This window comes from Rhinolophus sinicus, linkage group LG01 (genome assembly GCF_036562045.2).
Source record: "Rhinolophus sinicus isolate RSC01 linkage group LG01, ASM3656204v1, whole genome shotgun sequence".
Classification (NCBI taxonomy): Eukaryota; Metazoa; Chordata; class Mammalia; order Chiroptera; family Rhinolophidae; genus Rhinolophus; species Rhinolophus sinicus.
In genome coordinates this window covers 25,413,318-25,424,508 of record NC_133751.1, presented here as the reverse complement: position 1 = coordinate 25,424,508, position 11,191 = coordinate 25,413,318, and the positions used below count along the sequence as shown (strand labels likewise).

Sequence of the window (11,191 nt, the reverse complement as noted above, 5' to 3'; positions counted from 1 at the left end):
AGACCTTCCAAACTAATACAAGCTAGCAAGGAAAAGCAACAACTTGGATCACAGAAAATTTGAGAGGACTTTAGGAATATTGAGAGTAAGAAATGGAATAAAATTGAAGGAAAAATAATACCCTAGATTTATCTATGCTTATTCTGATCACTAAAAACACTGGAGAATTTCCAGTCAAGATGGTGGAATAGGTAAATGCTGTGCTTACCTTCTCTCACAACACATTAGAATTACAACTAAACTGTAAAACAAACATCATTGAGAATCACCTGAAGTCTTGCTGAACCCAAGCCCTCCAAGTAAGGACACACAAAAGAAGCCACCTCGAGAGAGGTAGGCGGGGCAGAGACATGGAAGTGCCCGGTCCCACACCCATGTGTGACCATTAAAAATCAGGAGGGATATCTTGGCTGCGGAGGTTTCCCCTGGAGGAGCAAGGCATCCCAGCACCACATCAGACTCCCCAGCCCCGGGTTCCACTGCTGGGGAGAGAAGTCCCCATAACTTCTGGTTGTGAAAACCAGCAGAGATTGTGCCGAGTGAGATGGAAAGTGGCTGCACTCCCAGACTCTTAAAGGGACTGCGCATGGACTAACTTGCTGACAGACTCGCTTGCACTGAGCCTCCAGTGCTGGGGCAACAGATTGAAAGGTGACAGGGACATACAGGGAGGAACTGAGTTGACTGGAGTTAGGACTGGAATGGCAGCTTTCTCCCGGACAGAGGAGCTGGTGGAAGCCATCGTTTCTTTGTTGAGATAACCTTCCTCCCTGTGTGTACACACAGGTGGCTGCTATATTTGAGTTTCTATCAAACTGGTTAACATTGTTCATTTGCCCTGATTCCCTGAGACCCTGCCCCACCCAACTTTCAGGCCTATCCAAGCCACTTTCAGTGACCTTTAATTTTTTTTTTTTTTTTTTATAAATTGCCTGCCTTGGCTCATGCTGCAGACTTTCCAAAAGTCTCTCAAAGTTTCACAAAACCCAAACAAGCAGCATTTGGCTTCAGCATGTCCTGTACCTTTGACTGAGCAGCTCTAAGTTCAGCACTAGAGGCAACCAGCCTTGTTCATGGCTTGACCTCTCAAGGCACCTGAAAGTGTAGCATGGTCGGCAGCCATTTGTGGATTGCTTTGTGGCACATGCCAGGTGGCCCTGAGCAATGCACAGTCTGTAGCTGAACTTGGCCTACAGCAGATCCCCTCCTAGGTGGTCCTGGAGCTAGCAGGCCCAATGGCCAGCTTTGAACTGAGCTGGAGCATCACCTGGCCACCTCCAAGGACAACAAACCCAAAGGGCAGACTGGGCAGGCAGCAGAGCCCTGCTAAGCAAATCCTGCTCTGTAGGGTCATTCCCTGCACAACAACTCCTCCACTGTAGTCACAGCCAGTCCTCACAACCAAAAAGCCTGAGAGTCAATCCTTCCCATTGATACCCAATCAGCAACCAAGGCACAACTACAACAGGAGGACACACACAACACACATAAGGGACATACCTGGAGCACCTGGCTCTGGTGACCAGGGAGACTGTACCACTGGGCCTCACAGGACACCTACTACATAAGACCACTCTTCTAAGATTGAGAGTCATAGCAATCTGAACTAATACATAGAAACAAACATAGGGAGGCAGCCAAAATGGGGACACAAAGAAACATATTCTAAATAATAGAACAGAACAAAGCTCCAGAAAAAGAACTAACCAAAATGGAGTCAAGCAATCTGCCAGAGGCAGAGTTCAAAACACTGGTTATAAGAATGCTCAGTGATCTCAGGGAGAACTTCAACAAAGAGACAGGAAACATAAAAAAGGAGACATAAAACATAAAACAACAACAACAACAAAAACCAAACAAACAAAAACAGTAAGAAGAATACAAGAATATAATAACTCAAATCAAGAAAACATTAGAGGGGATCATCAGTAGAATAGATGAAACAGAGCATCCAATCAGTGATTTAGAAGACAAGATAGCAGAGAACACCCAAATAGAATAGCAAAAAGAAAAAAGAATCCAAAAAAAATGAGGAAAGTTTAAGGGGCATCTGGGATAATATCAAATGTACCAATATTCACATCATAGGGATACCAGAAGAAGAGAGACAGCAAGGAACTGAAAACCTATTTGAAGAAATAATGACAGAAATCTTTCCTAACCTGGTGAAGAAAATGGATATTCAAGCCCAGGAAGTGCAGAGTCCCAGACAAGATGAACCCAAACAGACCCACACCAAAACACATCATAATTAAAGTGCCAAAGATTAAAGACAAAGAGAGAATCTTAAAAGCAACAAGAGAACAGCAGTTAGTTACGTACAAGGGAGCTCCCATAAGATGGTCAGCTGATTTCTCAACAGAAACTTTGCAGGCCAAAAAGGATTGGCAGGAAATATTCAAAGTAATGAACAGCAAGGATCTACAACCAAAATTACTCTACCCAGCAAAGCTATCATTTTGAATCAAAAGAGCTTTCCAGACAAGAAAAAACTAAGGGAGTTCATCACCACCCAACCAGAATTACAAGGAATCTTAGAGGGATTTCTTTAAGACAAAAAACAAAACAAAACAAAAAACCCAAATATGAATAAAATGGCAATAACTACATATCTATCAACAACTACATATCTATCACTTTAAATGTAAATAGATTAAATGCTCTAATCAAATGATAGGGTGGCTGAGTGGATAAGAAAATACCCATACATACTCATATGCCGCCTACAAGAGACACATTTCAGATTGAAAGACGTACATAAACTGAAAGTAAAGGGTTGGTAAAAGATATTCATGAAAATGGAAACAAACCAACAAAAAAGCTGGGGTAACAATACTTATACCAGATGAAATAAACTTTAAAACAAAGACTATAACAAGAGACAAAGAAGGACATAGTAAACCCACTTCTGGGTATTTATCCAAAGGAACCCAAAATGGTGCTTCAAGGGGACATGTTCATCTATATGTTTACTGGAGCATAGCCAAGATATGAAAGCAACCTGTGTGTCCCTGAATGGATACATATATAAAGAAGAGGTATTACATACATAAAATGCAATATTACTCAGACATAAAAAAGAATAACATTTTGCCATCTGCAACAACATGGAAGGACCTAGAGGGTATTGTGCTGAATGGAGTAAATCAGACAGTGAAAGACAAATGTCATATGATTTCACTTAAAAGGGGAATCTAAAGAATAAAACAAACAAACAGAAAAGAAACAAACTCATAGATACAGAGAACATTCTGATGCTTGTCAGGTAGGTAGTGGGGTTGGGAATGAGTGAAAAAAAGGAAGGGATTAAGAAATACAAATTATTTGTTACACAGTAATCATGGGGATATAGGATAGAGTGTAAGGAATATTGTCAATAATATTATAACTATGTGTGGTGTCAGATAAGTACTAGATCTCTCGAGGTGATAGATGGGAGGGGGCTTGGGAGCAGGGTGAAAAAGGTAAATAGATTAAGAAATGCAAATTGGAAGTTACAAAATAGTCAATGGGATATAAAGTAAAGCACAGGGAATATAATCAACACTCTGGTAATAACTATGTGTAGTGCCAGGTGGGTGGGTACTAGACTAGTCAGGGGGATCACTTCTTAAATTATATAAATGTCTAACCACTATGCTGTACACCTGAAATTAATATATAATAATATTGAAGGTCAACTGTAATTGAAAAATTTGAAAAGGAGGGGAAAGATAAAATGGAATAAGAGGTTCAGATTTCCAGGTATAAAACAAGTCATGGGAATGTAATGTACAGCATGGGGAATATAGTCAATAATACTGTGATAGCATAGTATGGTGTCAGATGGTTGCCGGACTTACCATGGTGACCACTTCTTTAGGTATAGAAATGTTGAATAACTATGGTGTACACCTGAAACTAATATAATATTATATGTTAGGTATATTTGAATAAACATCTTAAAAGTTAAAATAAAATAAAAAATATTTAAAAAAACATGCATATGTTGAAACTCGGTGCCCAAGAACATACCAATATGTAAAGAGAAAATGTAATTAAAATAATGTCTTGATTACTAATTAAAAAACAGCTATGTCGAACAATAAATATTATTAACTGTAACCCTCCAATTTCACACACACAAAAAACAGTTTTCTCAGAAAACTTAAGCAACTTGCCTAGTGTCACTCAGCAAGTAAATGCAGAACATGGGCCAGACCTCCTCATCTCCTGATTTCAGGTTCAATGCTGCTTCTCTGCCAGTCTTAATTGCACTGCAGCTGTACTTGAATTAGCATGACGGCACACTCCTATTTACTGCAGAGTTGTATTCTGTTTATACCATCATTTGGAATCATTTTCACTGAAACAACAACAAAAGAAGCCATGAATCACATCAAAGCACTTCTACTCAGTCTAGGTGTCTTTCTGAAGAGCTTTGTCTATTTACACTGTAAGGGAAGTGTGACACAAGTCAGACGATAAGAGTAATTTTCACCTACAAAAATTTGTTGAAACTATTCAGACCGAGGGACATTTTTACTGCTTGCAGAAGCAGACGCAGCGAAACCCACGTTGCTTACACCCTCTGCTTGCCTTCCTTACAAAGTGATGATTGTGAACTTTTGTTGGAAACAATTACTTAAATATATGTGTTTGGGGGTGCTGAGGAGCCGCAAAGCAGACCTCATAGTTCAGCTAAATATAACCTTTGTCAGGAGAAGTCATTGGTGAGCAAGTAAAAATTAAGAAATAGAAAACCCACTGTGGATCATAACATGGAAAGAACGTCTCCTGTTCTCAGATAATTTTCAGACTGGGGCCATTGTATATCTATCCAGATTGACCCAGAGATGTATAACTCTTGAAAGAAATCACCACCGCAGAGAACAAATGGAGGTGTCATTCTGCTTTGCAGTGTGGTTCTTAAAAATGTAAAAACACTCTAAACTAATTAAACTTGAATGACATTGGGGTACAACCTAGAAACAAGTGTTTAGCATTTTGCGAGGGACCCAACCACACTTACCTACAAATGCATAGCAACTGAGATAGTGTTTCTGGTCCAGGATAACATTACTTATTACGTACACCTGAAACTAATATAATATTGTATGTTAGGTATATTTGAATAAACATCTTAAAAATTAAAATAAAATAAAAAATATTAAGAAAACATGCATATGTTGAAACTCGGTGCCCAAGAATATACCAATATGTAAAGAGAAAATGTAATTAAAATAATGTCTTGATTACTAATTAAAAACAGCTATGTGGAACAATAAATATTATTAACTGTAACCCTCAATTTCACACACACAAAAAACAGTTTTCTCAGAAAACTTAAGCAACTTGCCTAGTGTCACTCAGCAAGTAAATGCAGAACATGGGCCAGACCTCCTCATCTCCTGATTTCAGGTTCAATGCTGCTTCTCTGCCAGTCTTAATTGCACTGCAGCTGTACTTGAATTAGCATGACGGCACACTCCTATTTACTGCAGAGTTGTATTCTGTTTATACCATCATTTGGAATCATTTTCACTGAAACAACAACAAAAGAAGCCATGAATCACATCAAAGCACTTCTACTCAGTCTAGGTGTCTTTCTGAAGAGCTTTGTCTATTTACACTGTAAGGGAAGTGTGACACAAGTCAGACGATAAGAGTAATTTTCACCTACAAAAATTTGTTGAAACTATTCAGACCGAGGGACATTTTTACTGCTTGCAGAAGCAGACGCAGCGAAACCCACGTTGCTTACACCCTCTGCTTGCCTTCCTTACAAAGTGATGATTGTGAACTTTTGTTGGAAACAATTACTTAAATATATGTGTTTGGGGGTGCTGAGGAGCCGCAAAGCAGACCTCATAGTTCAGCTAAATATAACCTTTGTCAGGAGAAGTCATTGGTGAGCAAGTAAAAATTAAGAAATAGAAAACCCACTGTGGATCATAACATGGAAAGAACGTCTCCTGTTCTCAGATAATTTTCAGACTGGGGCCATTGTATATCTATCCAGATTGACCCAGAGATGTATAACTCTTGAAAGAAATCACCACCGCAGAGAACAAATGGAGGTGTCATTCTGCTTTGCAGTGTGGTTCTTAAAAATGTAAAAACACTCTAAACTAATTAAACTTGAATGACATTGGGGTACAACCTAGAAACAAGTGTTTAGCATTTTGCGAGGGACCCAACCACACTTACCTACAAATGCATAGCAACTGAGATAGTGTTTCTGGTCCAGGATAACATTACTTATTACGTACACCTGAAACTAATATAATATTGTATGTTAGGTATATTTGAATAAACATCTTAAAAATTAAAATAAAATAAAAAATATTAAGAAAACATGCATATGTTGAAACTCGGTGCCCAAGAATATACCAATATGTAAAGAGAAAATGTAATTAAAATAATGTCTTGATTACTAATTAAAAAACAGCTATGTGGAACAATAAATATTATTAACTGTAACCCTCCAATTTCACACACACAAAAAACATTTTTCTCAGAAAAGTTAAGCAACTTGCCTAGTGTCACTCAGCAAGTAACTGAGTAACTTTTTGCTATTCTATTTGGGTGTTCTCTACTATCTGTGTGGATGACTACATTTAATATACAATAAGCATCCCACTTCCTTTTAGATTCACCAGCATGTCTGGGCAGTGGGGAATCCCCATTTTGTAAATCATGCTATTATTTGCAATCATGCTTTTTTCCTCAGAAGCAGTGTCTTGTCTGAAGTTGAACATGTTGCTCAACATTTTAAATTTAATTTAAACATAAATTTTCCTCAACATTATGTGCCCTTAGACATGTGTGCACTAGCACTTCTTGGTATTTTACTGTCTCTCTATGTGGATATTTGTGCTTAATTTGGTCCTTACAGGTCTTCTGGGACTTTTCATTGATAGCACATATACAAAATATTGTCCAAGAACCACATAATCAAAACTCTGATCATATTTTTCTGTTTGAAAATAAATGTGTTCAGTTTGGGAGGTAGGAAATGCCCTAGGCCATATGTCACACAGGCAACCCTGGCTGGATTAGTCCACACACAGTTGCATATCTTCTCATTAACAACATTAACTGTCCAGCTAATAATTACAGAAAACCAATAAATACAGTCTGAACTTTTAAATTAAAATGTGTAGGAGGTGCTTCCTACCAAGGTATAGTATTCTAAAGCTTTGTGTTATTTTAGCAGGAACTATTTATTGAGGCCCCCACTATGAACAGAAGACAGTGAGAGGTTCCGGGTGCTCAATGGTGAATAAAGCATTTTTTCTTTCCCTCATGGGTTCATATTTTAGTGGGGAACTAAGCAAACAAATAAGAAAAATTAAAAATAAAATAATTGCAATTTTTAATGAACCCTATAAAGCAGAGACAGAAAGTCCAGGATTTGGACTTTATGCTATGTGGAAGGCTTTTATGCTGAAGAGTAACAGGATATAATTTACATCTTATGTAAACCGCTCAGTGGCTCCCTACAGAGGAGACAATGGTTTAGAGGCAAAAGAGTGGAAGCCTGACAAAGTCAGAAAACTGTGTAGTAATTTGGGCACATGATGAAGGTGACCTGGTACTGAGGGAATGGAAAGATGATTGGATGTGGTAACAAGGGGAAGAGAGACAGGAAGACATCTAGTTGGTTCCTGGATCTGGCTTGAGGATTCAGCTGGATGGGGGAGCCATTTATGGAGGTGACAGAGATTAAGGGGCATATTCCAATTGTATTGGACATTTTATAATTGAGATTTTTGTGATATGTGAGGTCAAGCATGGAGTTCACAGGAAATGTCATGGGGGGAGGTAGAGAATAGGATTCACCAACATATTCCTGGGAATGATGAACTCACCAGAGGAGAGGAAAAGGGCAGAGAAAGGCCAAAGCGTAAAAAGAAAACTAGCTTGCAAGCATATTGTTTTGAGGACGAGAAGGCACTGGATGGCATCCAATGCTGCCGAGAGATGAATCAGATGAAGATGAAGAGAGAGCTTTGAACCTGAGAGGTGCCTCCAGTTCCCCACCTATAATGTGGATAACAATAATAGTCCTTACCTCAGTAGGGGGTTTTCAAGGACTTCATGACTTATACACATAAAGCTCTTAGAAGTGTGCTTGTCACGCTTCTTTCAACAAATCTTTATCATGTACCCACTGTGTGGTAGGCCCAGGACTAGGTACTAGGATTTAGACATGAACAAAAATCTCTGCCCAAAATGACAGGGAAAGGAGGCAGACAGTAAACAATGAGCAGGTGATAAGTGTTATGGAGGAAAACAAAGCGCCTTTAGGGGATGAGGAGAGCATGGGGTGAGCGAATCATTTTAAACATTAGAGTTGGTGGTAAGGAGCAACACCTGCAAATATCGGGGGTGAAAAGCAGCCTGGGCAGAGGCAGGAAATCGCTGGCATTCAAAGGACAGGGAAGCCCTGGCACTGGAGCAGCCTGGGTCAGGGGAGAAGAAACATGACCAAACAATGTTTGCTATGAGCATTGTTTGCACTGATGACAAGGGCATCTAAAATGACCTTAATGGGGTTCAGTGAGGCAGTGAGTGTGTGAGTAGACTGAAGGAAGTAAGCAGAGAATGAAGGAGGTGAGAAAGAAGAGAAAAATTCCACTATGAAGGAGAGCAGAGAAATGGGGTGGGGCCAGAGTGCGTAGCACCTAATTTCTTATCAACTCCTGAGAATGAGAAGAGAGCAGGAATGAAGAGTTTGAAGACAGAGATAAGAGAATGTTTTTTTTTTTTTTTTTAAGGAGAGATACTAGGACATGTTCCTATGCTGATGAAACTAAGCTGGTAGAAATGAGAGGCTTGTGATGAGAGGGAGGGGTGGACAGTTGGAAGAACAGCATCCCTGGAAGGTGAGGGAAAGGAATCCAGGCACAAGTAAAAATGTTGGTCTTTCCCAAGAGGCAGGATGGGAAGGAAGAGGAAGAGGCTGAGTCCTTGCAGGGAGTTTGAAAGTGATGTGCAGGAAAGAGTGGGGAAGTATACCCCAGAAAGCGTCTATGCGTGACGCAAGGGGTGTTATCAGCAGCTGACAGTGAGTGGAGGATGAAGAGGGTTTGCAGAGAATGAGAAGGTCTGAAAAATTTCCCTGTGGGAAGTGGGAGACAACATTCTAGTGTAATATGGAAGAAATTGCAGGGTCCTACTGAATACACTTTTGAGGTTTCAGATCATGAGTCTAAAATGAAACAAGTCAATATAGCTTGCTTTACCTTCTTGTTTGATTCTCCTCAACCAGTTTATATCCAGTTATTCATGTGTCACTCTGAAATAAATCATGAGGAGGGTGATTCTCTTATCCCATAAGAAAAATAAAGCAAAAGAAAACAAACTTCAAAATAGAAAAAAAACAAAAACTCTTCTAATTGTTTTGTTCTCATTTAACATGGTATACATATCACTATTCTTACCCTCCGTGGGGGCTCAGAACAAGCCACCCCACGTTGTGCTTCAGTGGTACGCAAACTGTTTTCACCTAAAGGCAAGCAAGGCCTCAAGATAAATTTCTGCCCCCACTGAGCTACATAGAAGAATTTGAATTAGGGGCTGTGCCCATAATAACCTTCATTTTTTTTAACCTACCTATAGGGCAGGGCAAACTTCTATTTTTTAATCATCTGCTCTTCTTACTATCCTGCAATGACCTTTTGAAGTCCCCAAGACACCGTATCTCATCCCTAGTTCAGAATATCATATATACCCCATTTTTCTTTTCTGTCTTTGAACCTCACATAGGTGGGGTCTCTGACTCTCTCATGTATGTGGGGTTCCCATCCATATGTATGTAACTAAATTTAGTTATTTTCTCTTGTTACTTTGTCTTATGTCTATTTGATTAGAACAGATGAAAGAACCTGAGGGTTGAGGGAAGTTTCTTCTTCCCTCACACCTTCATGAGCATTAATTAAAAGGAACTTTGGTATTTAATCAGCATCAGGCATTGTTCTTTATGGGTAACTTGAGGACTGTTATCATATGCATTGTGGAGATAATGACATTCTCCTTTTTTTGAAAAGCACAAACAAAACAAAACTACGACATAGCTGCTGTTTCTTGGCATTTCAGTAATGAGAACTCCAATGATATTGGGAATATTTAATATCAATTGTACAGTTTTGAAAGGTCTTGCAGGACTATTAGAATTAGAGAAAGTGCAAGGGACTTCCAGGTGATTTCGTCCTCATCTTGTCATATATACATAAAGGAAATGCTTATTAATTCATGGATTAACCAGCACATCCGATTTCCACATAATTCTGTATAGGAACGCTTTGCTGTTGTTTTCAAAGGAGATACAGGAGAATCATGCTGGGATGGGAGAAACTCAAAATATGGTGCGACTATTTCTCCTGGCTGAAAAGAGAAAGGACATTGAACTCATAAATTAGCAACAATTACGCCTGTGTACTATGTCACTAGATTCCATTAGATATATATCTTTTTCCCTCCTCACAGGCTCATTCCTCACTGCTGACAAATTTATTAGACATGTTATGTAGAGTTATAAAGGAAAGCACTTTTTTTTTCATTACTATGCGTAAGGGATAAAAATTTCTCTTTTCCACCTTGTACCACATGGAGCAAATTCAAGTGAGTAACACAAGTTGATCCAAAGGGAGGTTTGAGCACAGAGCAGAACTGAGGATCAAAACTAAAGATGAGAGATAGGTCTACATTTCACTTATTGATTCAAAAGAAGCCATTTCAATGGCTTTCCCTAAAAATCCTCAGCACAACCCTAGTGTGGCCTTCATTGTCACTTGCTTTGCATAGTCCATCAAAGTTTCTGTATTTTCACCACAACTCTACAAGAATTAGTTAACTTTAAGCTTAAAAGTGTAAGAAAAATTGAAGTAAGTATAGTATGCATTCTGGTTACATAAGCTGAAGCTTCGTTTTTAAGACTGGCTATTCATTGGATAGACAGGGAGGGTATAGGAACTAAGATTATCTCTGGGACAACAAAACTAATAGGGTCAAGGTAGAGCCTAGAATTATAAGCACGTGGCTAACTCATCTGTGATTTAAGCCACACTGTTCTGGGGATTTCCACCAGGAGGTGAAGTCCACTAGAGATTTGAAGCTGTTATTTGGTTGTCAAGTCATTGGACAGTCCTTCTCTGGGTGCATGGAGTGATCGATCACTCAGAGAAAAAAAAAACAAAAAACAATA

General features: G+C 39.1%; 1 long non-coding RNA gene across 1 annotated transcript; it reads right to left on the bottom strand.

The window, feature by feature from the left end:
• Positions 1–5,390: 5,390 nt before the first annotated feature.
• On the bottom strand, positions 5,391–9,306 carry LOC141572154 (uncharacterized). Its single transcript, XR_012497339.1, has 3 exons — positions 9,231–9,306; positions 6,190–6,259; positions 5,391–5,523 (listed from the first exon to the last, which is right to left on the bottom strand). It is a non-coding gene; the product is annotated as an uncharacterized LOC141572154 (long non-coding RNA).
• Between the last annotated feature and the right edge of the window lie 1,885 nt (positions 9,307–11,191).